Raw genomic sequence first — 17,603 nt, 5'->3', positions numbered from 1 at the left:
ACTCCATCAAGAAGTCTCCCATGACTTGTGGGGTATGCCTCACCCATGGATCTCCCCAGCTGGCCCTTAGGCACCCCCAGTGCTCTGCGTGCCTCACATACACACACCTCCACCCTAGGGCTTCTTCCCTGTGTATGCTCCCAACAGTGGTGGTTAGAGTGAATTTTGGAGGACAGCTAGTGAGCACGTGCAGAAACTTGGTCCAAATCCACAGGCCAGAGAGAGACCACAAACTTGAGGTTTCACACAACCTCTGGAATACAAAAGGGAGGCTGTCAGTGCCCAGCCTATTACATCACAGCATCAAGAGAATGCATACAGGCTGGAGAATTCTGCCATTAATGAACAAATTAAAAATGCTGAGATTATACTGGTATAACACATTAAAATACAAATGTATTATTGAAACATACATTAAGTTTAAAAAAATGACATTTCAAATGTTGGAAAAATTAAGTTTGAGAAACCTTGTAGGTGGTCAGTAAACATCTGTCCCTCCCTCCCTCGCCAGAGCAGCCGTATGTACATGTATAAATACACACACACACACATATATATACCCCCTATAAGTTATATATATAGAGAGAGACGCATATGTGCATGTGTGTCCACAAACGCTCATACATATATATAATGCATGTACCTATGTATATCATATACATGTATGTATACATGATAGAATACTCACATGCACATGTGTGTATCTCTACAATTTCACCTTCAATAAGGTAAATTTCCGGTTTGTATTGACTCTAAATATCTCTGCTTTTTAACTTGTTAGGTCTGTTTCAGTTTGTTTTCCCCAAACTTTCTGGTTAGTCCTCTGGGCACTTCTCAATTGGATAACTGTTATGTTTTTCATTCGTTGTTGTGCTTTCATTTTCTCTTTTTAATAAACATATTTGTTGAAATATGACATACAATCAGAATAGAGCACAAATCCAAGTGTAAATATTGATAAGTTATCAAAAAGTGTACACATGTATTAACAACACCCAGGCCAACAAACAGAACATGACCAGTTCTATTTATAGTAGATTATACATGATATATATAATAGATAATAACCGCAGTTACCCAGATTATGATTTCTCCTTTTTCAGGAAGTAGCACACTGAATGGCAATGCATAAAGCAAATTTGGTCATGATGTGGCCTCCTTCAAAAATATAGCCGGATTTGGAAGGTTAATTTTTTTTAGGAATACATGATTTTAGTTCCAGAAAAAAAGAGGCTTATAAATTTCCTTTCCTGTAATGACCTTGTAAGATTTTTGTAGCAAAGTTAAGCTATTCTCACAAAATGAATCAAAAAGTTTTTCCCATTTTTCCTGTTCTCTGGAAGAGCTAGACTCAATGTGTATTATTTCTCTCCTGAATGTTTGGTGGAATTTACCAGCAGAGGTGTTGGCCACGATGAAATGTGGGAATGTTTTAAACTATGGATTCAGTTTCTTCTTTAGATATGGGACTATTCAGATTTCTCATTTCTTCTTGAGACAGTTTTGGTAACTTTCATTTTCCTGGCAATTTGTGAATTTCATCTAAATGTTCAAATGTATTGACATGTTATTTATAATGACACGTGTGTTGTCAGGGAAGGTCTGGGGTGAATCTCCTGGGGGCAGAAGTCAAGCTCAACTCATGTGTCCCCGCAGCTTCAGGCACCTGGATGGTGGAGGGAGAGCTTGTTCTCATTGCAGGATGAGAGGCTGAATGCTTTTCTTTTCGCCCTCTGCTCTCCATTCACACCAGCTCAGGAGACCTTGTTCCTGGCCAAGTTGGCGTGCAGGCAACGCCCCATGTAAATTCTTCCAGGCCTGGTGGATATTTGGAAATTTTTTTCTCAGATGTTCTCTTGACACCACATGGCAACATTTGTATAATATTCTCTCTTTATTTTCTATTTGAGTCAGTTTTGGTAATCACATTTTCAATTTGTAAACTTTGCAAGGCTGTGTCTCTTAGACTCCTAAGTGTTTTCCGTTTTAACTCATTCAAACTTCTCCCCGATATTTCTGACTTATGGTGATTCCTTCTTCATGGGAGCTCTGAAGCTCTTCCTAGCTGCCTGGTTGTTGACAGTGGCAGATACACGAGTTTCATGGGGCAGAAGTTTAGGCAGTTTGATTGCCAGCCTTCTGCTGCACCATTCTCAACCCACAGACACCGTGCTTCTCTGCTTGTCCCAGAGCCTTCAGTTGTAATTACTCTTCCTCCCCAGGGCTATCTCCAATCTCATGTTGATATTATTGCTGTTCTCTGAAGCATTTGATGATGTGTTCAAATGAACAAGCATTTTGGATCCTGAACCAAAGAAGCATTTACAAAACGCACTCTGAATGTGATCTGCTTTTCCATTCATTAAACTTTTCTCATAAACTTAATCACTTTTCTCCATGTGTGTGGAATTCAGTAAGGATGTTCCAGAGCCCAGGTGATGTTACTTGATTTAGCTATAAATTCTAGGGCTTCAGGAGAGCTGTTGCCACAGATGGAGTGAGTTGGCTGGGCATTCTTCCTTCATTAAGTGGTTGCATTGGATTTGAAGATAATTGTGGTTTGAGTCTTTTCCCTAAGTAGCCCCATCCCTCTCAGCAGGTTTCAGTACAAGAACTATCAGTATGTTCTGGCCTTGGTTTTTGCCATTGAGGAAATCAACAGAAACCCCAATCTTTTACCCAACATATCTCTGGGAGTTGATCTCTATAATGTCCTGCACAATGAACAGAAGGCACTGGAGGGTTCCCTCATTTGGGTCTCAGGGCTGGGCAAAGACAACCCAAATTACACCTGTAGGAGAGAGAGCAAGTTTCTAGCAGTCCTTACTGAAACAACATGTGCAATTTCTGCCCAGATTGGAACACTGCTGGAACTGTACAAATTTCCACAGGTAAGGCTGTGTGGTATGGGGAGACATGAAATCATGTCTACTTTAATGCCATTCTCAGATGCCTGAAAAGGAAGAAAGGAGGAGACTGTGTTTATGCATCTCTCACAGGATGTAATCTCCAAGGACGAGTGTATAGAGTCTTAGTGAGGTATGCACATTTCCTTTATTTGGCAGCCCTAAGCACTATGATTTCATCCATGTCCATTGATAACAAGGTTCCAGGGACCATCTGCTGTTGGCCAGATTGGGTCCCAATCCTGAGTCAACAAGTCATTTGCATGAACATCATTTGCAGTGATGCAAATGAACTGCATCAGAGGAGGCAATGTCAGGTGTAAGGTGCAAGTGTCAGAAAGGGCCCATGTCACTCAGGGCTCAGACAAGAACATTCTAGCATCACAGCCTCCAAAGTGCAAGATAGGGAGGGACAGCCTCACACACCCAGGGCCCAGGGCAGCCACAGGACATTCTATGTGTGACTCATGCAGGGCTGCACACCAATCATGAGTGCAGAAACACCACAAGCCCATGAGGCCCTACCTGGGGAAGCAAAAGTCATGCTGAATTTATAAGATTCCAAATCAGTAACTCAAGATCAATGCAGAAATAAAGTTGCATTTTTGATTTTCTAAAAATTGACCTCCTTTCCTTTTCCTCAGTTCTTTTAACCATGCTCATTCCGGGATCAATGTGTTGTGATGATCCACTTCTGCACCCTCAACATCGGTTTCCTCCATTATTAATGCTGTTGTGAGAATTTCCTCCCTTTCCTCACCCTAAAGCAGAGGATACTAGCTGGAAGGAACCCCTGTATTCGCCATCATGCCAAACATCTATGACTATGACAAAGGTCACACACACCTCTATGGCCCTGGAGCAAAGGGGATTTTAGGGCAGTGAAACCATAGTTCTATATGATTCTGTAATGGCGGATACATATTACTATGCATTTGTCAAAACCCATAGAATGTACAACACAAAGAGTGACCCTAATTCCAACTATGGACTTTCATTAATTATAATGTATCTGGACTGGTTCAGGAATTATAACAAATATACCACACTAAAGTTAGTAATTTGTAGTTAATAGTGTTATAGTAATAATGTTATATAAGTTATATAGATTACTAATGAGATGTTAATAATAAGAAAACTATGCTGGAAGGGATGAGGGGATATATAAGAACTCTATAATTTCCACTTAATTTTTCTGTAAACCTATAACTGTAAGCCGTTATATGAAATAAAATCTATTTTTTTAAATCATATTTTCCTATCTGGTAGCCTCTAGCTACATGTCACCATTGAAAATTTAAAATGTGGCTGGTCTAAATTGAGATGCGCTGTAAATGTAAAATAAACTATGGGTTTCAAGGATTTTATATAAAAATATGAATGTATAATACCTCAATGATAATTATATATTGACTACATGTTGAGATAATTCTTTGGAGATGTTGGGTTAAATCAAATATATTAAGATAAAAAAATGAAAGGCTTACATGGCTACTGACTTGGGAATTGCAAGATGCACCACCACACACACACACGAGACTCTGGCTGAGGCAGGGGGTTCTAGGTTTTGCAACCACCTCATAAACTTATGGTCTCCCACACTCAAACCCTCCTCTCCTAACTTGGAGCAAGGCTATTGCTATGGGTTGAATTGTGTCTCCCAAAAGACATGTGGATGTTCTAATCCCTGGAACCTATGAATGTGACCTTATTTGGAAAGAGGGTCTTTGCAGATGTGATCAAGTTAAGATGAGGTCATTTGTGTGGACTCTAATCCAATATGACTGGTTGGAGAGGAAACAGCATTTGATGATGGAGGCAGAGATTGGACTGATTCAGCTGCAGCCAATGAACAATGATGATTAGTGGCCACCACCGCAAGCTGGGGGAGTCAAGGAAGGGCCTGCTGATACTTTGATATCAGATTTCTAGGCTTCAGAACTGGGAGAGAATGAATTTCCTTTGTTTTAAGTCACCCACTTTGTGCTATTTTGTTACAGCAGCCCTGGAAAGTCATACAAGTATAAATGGCAGAGCTCATGTCACACAGGAAACATAAAACAGAGGCAGAAAAAGGGGGATTTATTCTCTTCCTTCCAGGTTGGAGTGGTTTCCAGAAAAACTGGTTGCTGTAGCAGAGGTCCCTGGTGTCACTGTGGTTTTTCTGGGGCCACAGGAGCTGGTGAAGCTGTTGGGCTGTTTGAGGAGACAGAGATAGTGGTATGCGGAGCTCTAAATATTATGCTGGAAATTTTGGAGATATTTGTGATTCAAGAGTCCTTAACTGGGGAAAAGGCCGTCACAAGGTGATTGGAATCAGGTCCGACTTGCCCTTCCCCACTGTTGTCTGAGAAAAATGGGACCTTGTCCAATTCATGATGAACCAAAGAAGAACTTCCATGTAAGCTGATTTATAATATTGAAAATTTTCCAAACTCTTAAGTGTCTGTTGATAGGATGCTGGTTAAAGCTATTATAATAAATTCAAATTAAGTACTCTAGACATTAAAAATCAAATCGGAGTCTATTTTTTGAGCAAAAACTAAGTTTAGCTATTATAGGATACCAACGTTGTGAAATGAAATTTTTATGTTTATCTACATAAGAGGAAAATTGGCTGGAAGACAAAGCACCAAAATATTAATAGGGAATATCTTTGAAAGATGAACTTACAGTTGACTCAGTTTTCATTTTTTTTTCTCTTTGCTTACCTGATTTTCTGCTAAAATGATCATGCAATTTTGGTAATAAGGAAAATTGTGTATTGTTTTACATGACTAGACCATCATCGCTGAAGATTCTATGAAACAGGTGGGAGAAATAAGGGATCAGGTGTGTCTCTGACTTTTGTCAGGAAACAGCTCTCAAATCTCTGGCTACAAGAGGAGTGCTGCTTTTCTGGGGTAAGGGCTTAAACAGCTTATTCCCTCTCCAAGGAGAAAATGATCTAACGTGCAGTTCAAGCCTGCAGATAAACTGCTGAACCTAAAAGACAGTTGTCTTCAGATCACTGTTATCATCTCATCTTCTTTTAGTCTGCTAAGCTGCAGCATCGCCTTATCCATCCTGTGTCATCCATGCGCCCCTTTGTTGATGGTGGTGGTGGTTGTGTGTGTGTGTATGTGTTTGTGTCGAGGTAAAGGTGAGGGGAGGGAAAAGGTCAAGGAAATAATAATGGCAAAGATGGCATCATAAAATTGAGACTTCACAAGTACTAGCCACCAGACTTAATCTTACATGCACCTTAAAATCCTATGTCATTAAAATGTGACATTGGTGACAATCACAACTAAATAAGAATACACCTCTAATTGTTGACTCTGTTTCACTCTTGAGTTTCTGTCCAACTTTCGTGTTTTGCTTTTTTTTTGGCAATACTTATGAAACTCCTAGGAAACAGTCCATTAATAAACATCGAATCTGATTCCCAAGGGCCAATTATCCACTCTTATAATGGTCTCTCCACCATCAAAAATGTGAAAGGCCGTTGGCTAGAGTGGAAATCTTGGAGTTATGCCAGTGGCACACTGTATTTCCCTAATTGAACTTCTGCACCTGGTTTGGCGGAAACTAAGAGATAGTACTGAACTCTGCAATGTGCAGGATGGCAAAAAAGGTCAACCCCAGGCCGACTCCAAGACCCAGAAGGCATTTGTGGATGCCAGCTATTAATCTAAATTATCTTTGTTCCCTCTCAGGACTCTATTGCTTTCTTGCTTTCATTGAGATTCAAAAGTGTTCAACCCAAGGTTTGTTGCTGGTGAAGGAAGTGGTTAGTACCTCTTGCATTTCTACAGCACTGGGTTTTCAACACAGTCCCTGTGTGTGATTTTATATTATCCTACAACCATTTGGAGGTAAGAAAGACAAACATTGTCCTCAACCTGTTTCCGATGGAGAAAGTGTGGCATAGAGATGGTAAGTGAGCTTCTTAAGTAATGAACAGAATATCATACAGAGAATGGAGGCCAATGCTATTTGATCTACAGGTAGACAATCATGAGTTTGAACCTCTGCTCCCATAGATACCAAGAGATGACCTTGGGAGAACATAGAACCTCTCTAGATTGCTTCTTCCTCAACTTGAAATGGGAATGATAATATTTACATGATATGGCTATTTTGAGGAAATGCAATAAAATAAATAGAACATCTGAATGACATTTTGTGGGATGCCTTATGTGTGATAAATGCTTAGTAGTGATAGGCATTATTTTAATCAAAGCTTCATTTAACTAGATTCTTCATGGCAAAATGAGATAAGGCAGATTGCTTCACTCCTTTATTAATAAATAACTTTATTACAAAATAATGCAAAATGGCATTTTGTCCATTGTTTCCATTATGTAAAAATCATGACCCGTCAAATGCTTCCGATACTCACTCTTTATAACCAGAAGAGAGGAATCTCACTGTTTCCTCACTTCCTGCGGCCAGAGAGCGGCAGCTACAATAGGTAACATTTTTGCAATATTTTGCAGAATATATATGGCTCTTTTGTCTACTTGAATATAATTCTTTTTTTCCCTAAAAATAACACCTTAATGAAATGAGCATGTATAGGTTTTCATTGGAAAGTAAATCTACGATATTTGCATTTGAGTATTCCATTACTCGCTAAAATGGAAGCTGATTTAGATTCAGAAAGGATATGGATTTATAGCTGATAAGGAAGATAAGAGGGTGCAAAATATTTGTACATAATTTGAAAATTACATGGAATCTAAAGACCAGAATTATCCATCAGTAGTTTCTCCTGGGAAAACCTAAAATGAGACCCCATTACAACTGCTGTTGTGTGTCCACAATGATGCGCGTGCACATTGAAACATGGTGCTGTAATAGCCTCCATGAAGGTTTTTCCCTAGTATGCCAGACTCTATCCGTCCTGCAATCTACAAGCTGGGAGACCAGGGGCAAGTGACTTCCCTTCTTTGAACGTCATTTTCCTGGTCACTAAAATGGCTTTAAGAGTTACTGTATGAAGAGGCCTGCTTCAATGATTAAGTAAGATAACACCAGTAAACTGCCTATTTCAGTACTCGCCAGAATAAGTGCACAATAAGTGTTGTTTCTATTTCCTCCGACTCAAACACTGATCATAATGTTGGAAATAAGATGACTTCTCTATTGCACACCAGCAATGAAGAACACTTCTTCAGAGGCCTGCAGAAGCAATGCGTTAGTGAGTTCAGGACTCAGGGCTTACATAGGCGCTCAATGGATTCAGATCATTTCATCCTTTCCCCAGGTGGTTGGTCAAAGTGAAATGTCAGAAATCATACAAAATGGTATTCAAAGTGTTGTTTCTTCTTCAGTTGAAGATGGTATGTCTTTTATTTCTTTTCAAAAATACCATTTGGAAGAAAAAGTGAAAATGAGGTGAATTTTCTTGTCTTTCTCAGTAATAAAGTCCAAGGACAAAATGTATAGGTGTGAAGAGGGAGGAAAAAAGGAAGAAGACCAGAAAAATAAAAAGGAAAATAAAAGGAAGAGAAAAGAATTAAAAGATATTATATGGAGTGATTTTATTCAAATGAGTAGATAATCTCCCAGGTGAACAATTTAGATGCATGTTTTGGCACACATTTTTAAAAATTTTTATTTACTTTATCATATGTTAGAGGATGAATCTCTTTCTTTATAATTTTATCTCATTTGGATTAAATACAAAAGTTTCAATATCACAACTAATGAAATTAAAAGTAATTTAAAAATTAAATCTTATACAAATAAATCTGCCCCCTGAATCATAGCCATCTGATTCCAGAGATGATGGAGAAAGGGTGTGAGATCGGACAATGGATAAGAAGATATGAAAGGGACTTGGATCTTGGGAAAAGGAGAGGAGATGGAGGGGATTAGAGAGAAAGCTTCATGAGGAGAGAGAAAATGAGTCATAGGTTTGGTGAGGTGATAAAGAAGGAAGAACTAGAAATAGAACTGGTGCTGAAAACAATCTGAGGTTTAAGAAGTCCAATATAAACCTGGGAATTTTGGCTGATGGAAAACCATGGCTTTAAATAGTGACAGGGTGACTCATGACACCTCACTGAGTTGATGTAAAAAAATGAAATAAAGGTCAAGAAATTCTAAATCGTCTTATTAAAAATTCTTAGGGTTTTCATCAGAGAACTCTTTTATTCTAGAAGCAGCTGAGATGCAGAGGTTCTCAAGCCTGAGCATCATCGTCATCCCCGGGGGAGCTTGTTCAAACAGATTCCTAGCCCAGGACCCAGACTTAGATTCAGTAGGGCTAGGGTGGAGCCAGGAAATTTGCATTTTTAACAAGCTCCCGGGTGATGCTGATGCTGCTGGTACAGAGACCACACCTTGAGTAGGACAGTTCAAGAGGATTGCTCCAATGTTTTCCAAAAGAGTTTGAGTCCCTGCTGAAAGAAAATTTTTTTTTCTAATAACATAATCTGGCAACACCAATCATGTTCATTGATCATCCATTGAACAAATGTTTACAAAGTGAGTACCACTTGCCGAGTGTCACACTCAGCACATAAAAGGATTCAAGTAACCAAGACTCAAGTTGACTTGAGGCAGCCCAGGGTCTAAACAGAGTTCCTATCCTCTCCTCCACTCTAACTGTTGTTGTGACTGTGAAAATGTCTCCACTACTTGTCCCCCAAATGCAACGTGCAATAACATCACAAAGGGTTATGGATCTACCACTGACACAGGATGTATATCATGTCCTGGAAGGGAGAATTTTACAAACGGCACAGAAGATTGCAACGGTAAGTCCAAATAGAGTAACAGCCTTCAAAAATCAGAACAGAGTTAGTTGCAGCAAAATTGAACCAGTTCCTTAGAATATGATGTGAAATTCTAGAGAAAACCTACCGAAGTGAGCAAAGATGCCAGGAAGAAAACAGGTCATAGAACCGAAATGTGACACCAGGCCTACAATTGATTTTTCTCTTTTATTGGTTGCTTTAAAAAAATAACAGTGAATGTTGAAAGTAGTCCACACCTTAGAGTCTTAACTCATTCTGCAATAACAGCCTAATAGACCAGGGTTTTCAATCAAAGCCCAAGGCCATCCATAGTTGGAAACGTTACTAAGCAGCTAGAGAAGCCTGTGCACATTATCAAATTAAAACCCAGGAAACAAATGGGAATCGTAACAGCATAACAGTTGACTTTTCCCATTTATCCAGTCCCTGTCCTAGATGTGGACATTGTATGAACAGGTTAGTCTTCTATTCCCATTTTGATTCTCTCTATGATACTGGAGAATTATTGCCTCTGTGCACAGCAGGCTGTTACTGTTAAGAATTCTCCCAAAGAACATACACTCAGATAATTTTTAAGCTCTTAATATCTTAGGAAAATCTCTTATCTCTTCAGTCCAGCTGTCCTTATCAGTGGCTCCCAAACCTGTATGCTGAATGAAATCACCCAGCGTTTTTCTGAAAACATCAGATTCTGAGTCCCAACTTCTCTGAAATTCGTTTTACTGGGTCTGAGATTTACTTTGGGATTTATATTTTCAACAATTATCTCTAAATATTTCTGATGCTGTCAGTCCACAGAAACGTCTTGGGCACCACTGCCAATGGATAGGTGGAGCGTATACATTCAGCTGGTTTGATTATGAACTGTTTGCTCCATTCCACAGATGAGGATGAACGCCACTGACTGACCACCCCTAAATTATTGGACCTATCCAATTGGAAGCTACCTTCGTACCCCTCAACCTGGTTTGGCTCCAAGTAAGGGAAAGTCAAACTTCACACATGAAGAGGAAGAACGCACGGGTAAGTATTGATAAAGCCCAGTGCCTGCGGACCACCAGGAATGCATATGACGTCCAAAGTGTTAGGTTTATTAATGTGCTGCAGCAAAGTGCACCTCCCATTGGGAAGCTTCGGTGTCTCAGTAAGAAGATGCTAGAAGGGCCTTATTGAAGGGTCTGGCCTCATGCCACGTGGCTTTGAGGAAAGCTAAGGAAGCAAGGGTTTCTTCTGTAAATGGTCCTGTCAGGAAATGAGTGCAAGTTGATAACTGGATATTTTCACTTTCAGGTAGGAGAAGAGACTAATGAAGTTGGGTAAGAGTTGTCTTTGCTTCAGAAGCAGAAGCATCCGTGTCAGCCAGGAGAGTGGAATGTTTGGGAATTTGTCAGGAATGCAAATTTTCAGGCCCCAGCCCAGACCTACTGAATTGAAATCTGTGGGGATGGGACCCAGCAGCGTGTTTGAACAAGCCCTCCAGGCGGTGCTGATGCACACCAGAGTTCCAGAACCACTGCCTTAGCCCAACCTACAACAGTAGTCAAAAAAGGTGGCAGGGGACACGCCATAAAAATCATGTCAAGAATTCTTGCCCACCAATGCTGGTGATAGGTTACACTGTTTTATATAATAAAACAGGGACCGTGGCTAGTATAGGTAATAGTCTATAGAGATGGTATAAGGAGTTTGAGAGAAATATTCAGGAACATTTGAAGGTAAACATTCTTCATTAATGCTACTCTGTTTCCCTGGGTCTCCAAAACATTTTTTTTTTTTTTTTAGAAAACTTGATCCTGTCTCAGGTTTAGATACTTGATGCTACAGGAATGTGAGAAGAAAAATGGGGAGACGTTTTTTCATCTTGTAAGGTCAAATATTTCCTGACCTTGAGGAAGTAACCCTCTCCAGCTTCTCTTCTATTTTTCATTCTTAGAAATCAAACTTAATTCCTCTCAACTTGGCAAAAATAAATTTTCCAGATACTGTGAAGTCCAGGTGAGTTTCATACCGTCATCATCTTGTGAACTGGGCATGAGAAGGGGCAGACATAGAATATACTTAAGACTCTCGCAACATTTTTCAAAATGTTGTGTGGTAGATATTTTTCCAAATACGAACCTAAATGTACCAGCTCTATTTATTCGTTAGATACCCGCTAATTTAAAATGCTACTTTTCAAAATGCAATGTGATAACTAAAACATGGTGAGGTGTGTATAGAAATTCTGTGTACTATTTTGCAATTTTTTTGTGAATTGGCTGGGGAAGTGACCATTAGCCCTATTGCAGAACTGGAGCTGGGCATCCCACACACATATGAATTTAGTTCTTACACTCTCTGCTCTCTTCGTTTCACCTATTTTCTTATTTCCCTAACAGGATCAACATTTTTAATTAATGCAGCTTTATATGTTTTAATAACTCATAGGTCACGGCATTAAAAATTTTCCTTTTTTTCTGAATCTCAGTTGAGCATGCCTTTCTTTAATACTAAATGTGTTGAATGTCAGAAAATATCCCTCAAGTGGTCAATTCAGATACTAAATCTCTTATAACCGATTTTGATTTTTACATATTGACTTGTCCTGAGCAAACTACTGGCAAATTGTACTCACCATCTATAAATGCATAATTCGCTTTAAGTCAACATCATGGTCACATGAACTATCAGCCACTCAAAGTCTTGGCTGCCCAAGTTAAATACACATATTTCTATGAAGCCCAGATCTCTGTGGTATAAAGAAAATGTCCACATCGCCATTCTAGTGTGTGTTTTACTAGCTGAATTTCACAAATTATCAGAATAACAGTAAATGGATTTGCTCTGACTTAGTGAGGCTCTCAAATCGGTGTGGAAATGGGAATGCAACACTCGCTTTAAAGGTTTGAAATCCTTTCTAATATTTTAATATCTTTTCATGCTTGGTGATTCTCAAACTTGACCATATATTAGAAACACTTGGAAGGTTGTACAAAATGTACTTATACCTGGGTCTCTGATGAATCAGAATCTCTGAGGTTAGAGCCCTATTGTCTATATAGTTTAACTTGTCAAATGATTCTAATATACAAGGGTGGTTGAGAACCATCACAAATGGCTCCCAGGGTTTCCTCTCAAGCATCTGGCTAGCAGGCCAGATCACTGGAATCCTAGTTCATTTTCGAAGGAGAAGGGAGCACATACAGAATAAGTATCCAAATCACTAGGAGAACGGGAGGTTTGGAGAGTTTTTAATAGTTAAAACTATTTCCAAAAGAGGGCCTGTGAGTCTGCACTGAGGATATTATGCTTCTCTCTCCTTCCACCCACCCCCTAAAAAGTTCCTCAATCTAGAAGCCCACAGACTTATATGTATTTGGCTTAATTCAGTAGGTAAACAGGTGAAAACAGATGTTCTTTTCTGGCCCAATATATGAAGTCACTGATATTTCACCAGATTCTTTTACCATATTGATTAACTCCATTCATTTTACTATTTTTAAATATAGTTTTTATTTTATTCTCTTGGTTAACAATGGATATTTATGGTAAGAGAATAGCAGACAGCAGAAGAGAGAGAACGTGAACAAGAAAAGCAAGACATACAGGAAAAATAATGACAGAAAGGACAGAATGTGGGACAGGAAGGCAGAGCTGTATTCATCCATAGTTTTCGAGAAGCGACCCAATAACAGGAGAACAGAGTTACTTCCCACTAGGTTTGAACAACTGTGTTGATTTCCCAAGCATTCTGTTGCAATGCACCCATCATCTCGATATGTAGGAAGACAAGCATCCCAAAGACAAAATGCTCCCAGACAACATTTTCCTTGTTAAGAATCAAAGGTGAACTTTATTTTAAAAAATTACCGAGGTAATTTTAGGTAACAGATAAGGCTGTAACCGGTAGTCTAAGGGCTAATTAAATTATATAAAAACGTCTTGTATTTGAGTTAGTATTTGGGGAAAAAAGGATACAACTTATGTTAGAATGAGCTATAAAAGCAAGCTTAGGTAAAGTAAGACTTTATAGAATCAAATTAGTTTAAATTTAAAAAATAATCTCTTTACATTAAGTATCATCTTTTTGTGAGTGCACGTATTCTAAAAATATATATAACTAAAAACACTAAATGATCCCTTAGGCTAAATTACCTTTAATATAAAAGTGAATAAGAATCATGGTAAGCAGAAATTGCAGTATACAAGGACAAGTAAAGATCTTCTTTCCTGTCACAGGAAACCCGATCTTTCACCCACACAACTGTCTACTCTTCACATTTATGTCTCTTAAAAGAGTTTAATGAACTACAATTATAAAATGACAAAGCATCACAGGTCAGAGCAAGAAGCACGGTTGACATTAAATGAGGCGAGTGAAACTGGGGGCTGTTCGTGGGGAAACACTTCCCCAGGGCCACACTTCTTGGCTTCTTCAGCATGACCTTCTCGTATTTTCCATCAGGTATCAGAACATCGTTCTTGGCTCCTTGCTCTCTCTGCCTCCCTGGCAAACCTGGCTGCCCTCAGGGCCTCAGCCCCTCTCTCCCTTGCATTTTTCACTTTCTGACTCTGTCTGCGGATGTCCCCATAAGTTACGGGCTGTCTGTAGAGTGGCTGGAGGAGACCGAGACCCACTCCTGGGATCGCCTCTGCCCAGTCTGAAGACTGTGTGGCAGTGGGCTTGAGGCTGGGGTCTAGATACCCAGCACCAGCACAGCCCAGGGATTCACCTGGACCACCTGGTGCAATTATATTTAAGGTATTTGTGATATCAAAAGTACTTAAAAGTTCTCCTTCACTGCTGTAGGCCTGGAGTCCCTGCAGTCTCCTGTGTGCGCAGACTTACTGGGACTTCTGCAAGGTCTCCTCCCGTTGACTGTACCTGACCTCAGTGCCAGGGTAGGAAGTCATCCTTGTAGCTGGCCTCTTAAAAATGCAGCTGGCCTCTTAAAAATGCAGCTGGTGAGTCTTATAGGAAGTGCAGACCTTTCACGATGTCTCATCTTGGTCTTGGATAAATGGACCTGTCTTTTCTTCTCTGAAGTCTGGGGCATCATATTTCTTTTGAGCTTCCCCTGTGAAAACAAAATGAAATGTGAAATTTGAATAAAATGGGAGATGCAGACTGCCAGCCATGGAGAATGTTCTCACCTCATTTGGATCTTCCACCCTCCTGTATCCTGGAGAAATATCTCTCAAACTGCCCTGTGCATCACAATCATTTGGAGGGTTTTTAAAACACAGATTGCTGGACCTCCACCCAAGGAGGCCTGGGGAGGGCTAAGAATTTGCACTTCTAAGTGTTCCCGGATGCTGCTGATGCTGCTGGCACAGCCACCACACACTGAGAACTAGATCCTGGGACATCAAGCTGATATGAGTCAAGGGCAGAAAGGACTATGAAAACTAGATGCTTGTGTGCCCAGAGCATAGTAATTTAGTGCCTCATCTCTAATGAAATCACATTCCTCTCAGCAATTTGATGCTCACTTCACTTGCACACCCACGTCCCATCATCACTCAAATATTCTCCTGTTCATAAGTAAATAACTCACACACGCCATATTCCCATCACACAGTTCTACCCACTGTAAATAACCATTTTTCCTCCCCTGACTCTTCCTCTCTCCTCCTACTCCTCCCTGTTAATCTGGGCTCCACCATCTGATTTAACACAACAATTGATGCTTCTTAGAAGTCAATCCTGCTCTCACATTTGTTCCACATCCACACCCTCTTCTAGGTCATCCCATCCATTTCCCTGGCTTCAAATACCATTAGTGAACTAGAAATGCCCATAGAATTAGCACAGATCTGGCTTCAACCCTGAGACCAAAATACTCATCTGCCCACTCACCACATCAGTGATAACTCGATGACTCAGCTCACAGTGAGCAGGTCCCAAGTTGAACCAACCAGTTCTCCAAATAATCACCCATATCTCAGGGTCCCCTAATCTCACTTGTTGGTACTGATATCCTGTCTACACCTGAGTGTCATTTTGGACACCCTGCCACCCCACACTGGTACATCAATGAACCATCCGTCCACCCTCCTGAATCCACCCAAAGATTCTGCACTTTTGAATAATTCTTGAGCACCTTTCAGATTCCTACAAAATACCATTTCCACAGAGTGACCTTTCCTGATCCAGCCATGTAATGTCACATTTTCTCTGTTAATTTTTAAAATTTTTAATTGTAAGTGTATTATCATCTATTTCTCTCATAGTGTTTTTCTCACTAAATTAGATACTCCATGAAGTGAAGACTAATGTGGACTGTAATGTTTTACACTGCCGTATTCACTCATTGCTTTGCCCTTAGAGAGTGCACAATATATTTATCGAAAGAAATTTTTCAAACTCCAAAAAATACTCTCTAAAATTTTCAAACAAATTCACTTGACTGCAGTAATACAAGGATAGAATCTGTTTTATGGTGTACTGCAATAAGTTATCACTAATATTGCAAATCCTTTCTGTCTGTAATCCATTATAAGACTCTAGCCACAATAATCTATTTAAAATGTAAACCTAATCAGTGCACCCTTCCTTTATAATCTCTCATTTCTGTCTTCAGATACTTTTTGTGTGTGTGTGTGTGTGAGGAAGATTGGCCCTGAGCTAACATCTGCCAATCCTCTCTTTTTTTTTGGCTGAGGAAGACTGGCCCTGGGCTAACATCCATGCACATCTTGCTCTCCTTTATATGGGACGCTGCCACAGCATGGCTTGACAAGCAGTGCCTTGGTGCAAGCCCAGGATCCGAACCGGCAGACCCTCGGCCACCTCAGCAGAGCACGTGCACTTAATCCCTTGTGCCACTGGGACGGCCCCCTCAGATACTTTTTACAAGTGAAGTCATAAATGTCACTTCATCCCTGTTGTCCTGCCATAATCATTAATACCATCCCTTTCATTCTCCAACATGTCCCAGTTTGGAGGGAAAATTAGTTGATCCTCCCATTTATAGAGCACCTATTATAAGCCAAGTTATGTACTAAAACCCATGATCCAGAATTTAACTTAAAAGTCACTGCCCCTGTTTTTTTTAACCTTGGAGAAAGGAATGAGTTAATAAAGGGACTAATCAATGTGTAATATAGTGTTAGGTACAATTAGATCCTGTAATAAACAGTAAGGGCTACACAGAGATACAGAGACACAGAGAGGGATGGAGGAAGAACAGCAAGGAGGGATAAAGGGATAGAAATTACCTACAATTGTTTCATTTATTTATTTATTTTGTGAGGAAGATCAGCCCTGAGCTAACATCTATGCCAATCCTCCTCATTTTTTTTTTTCCTGAGGAAGACTGGCCCTGTGCTATCATCTGTTCCCATCTTCCTCAACTTTATATGGGATGCCACCACAGCTTTGCCTGACAAGTGGTGCCTCAGTGCCTGCCCAGGATCTGAACCCAGGCCACCAGCAGAGGAGCGTGTGCACTTAGCGGCTACTACAGCATGGGGCCGCCCACCTACAATTATTGATGATGAAGAGATTAGGGAAGGACTAACTGATGAGGTGATATTTGAGCACAGAACTGAATATTTTTTAAAAAAGACCAATCACATTGTGGGTAAAAGATTTTCCAGAGACGGAAGCAATGTATACAGTGCAGAGCTGAGTATTACTTCCACTTCCCAGTGATGTTGTTGGTTAAAAACAAAACAAAACAAATGTCTGGCCTATTATCCCAAGAAAGCTCCCTATGCAGAAAAGTACAACACCTTGATCATTACTTAACAAACATTAACACCTAGGAAACAACTTTCAATAAGGTATCTTCTTGTTTTAAGAGCTACTGCCTGCTCACTTAGAGAGGTTTCACAGAAGGACCAAGTGTACAAATGGACACTCTTGCCATCTGTATGGATTCCACACTCACCAGAATAGGCTGGCTTGGAAAACAGGCCGATGCAGGTTCCTCCATGGCTGCAGAGTTGTCCTGCTGACCTCACT

The 17,603-nt window shown here is 40.0% G+C and overlaps 1 pseudogene across 1 annotated transcript; it reads right to left on the bottom strand.

Moving 5' to 3' along the window:
• Positions 1–13,972: 13,972 nt before the first annotated feature.
• Positions 13,973–17,603, bottom strand: LOC101387741 (methyl-CpG-binding domain protein 3-like 2B; annotated as a pseudogene). Its single transcript, XR_015551394.1, has 2 exons — positions 17,530–17,603; positions 13,973–14,712 (listed from the first exon to the last, which is right to left on the bottom strand). The product of XR_015551394.1 is annotated as a methyl-CpG-binding domain protein 3-like 2B (transcript).

The sequence above is a fragment of the Ceratotherium simum genome, unplaced genomic scaffold (genome assembly GCF_057802395.1).
Source record: "Ceratotherium simum simum isolate JZ-2026a unplaced genomic scaffold, ASM5780239v1 HiC_scaffold_46, whole genome shotgun sequence".
In the NCBI taxonomy this organism is placed as follows: Eukaryota; Metazoa; Chordata; class Mammalia; order Perissodactyla; family Rhinocerotidae; genus Ceratotherium; species Ceratotherium simum.
Note: the sequence above shows the minus strand (reverse complement) of the source record. Positions and strands in the feature narration are given on the sequence as shown.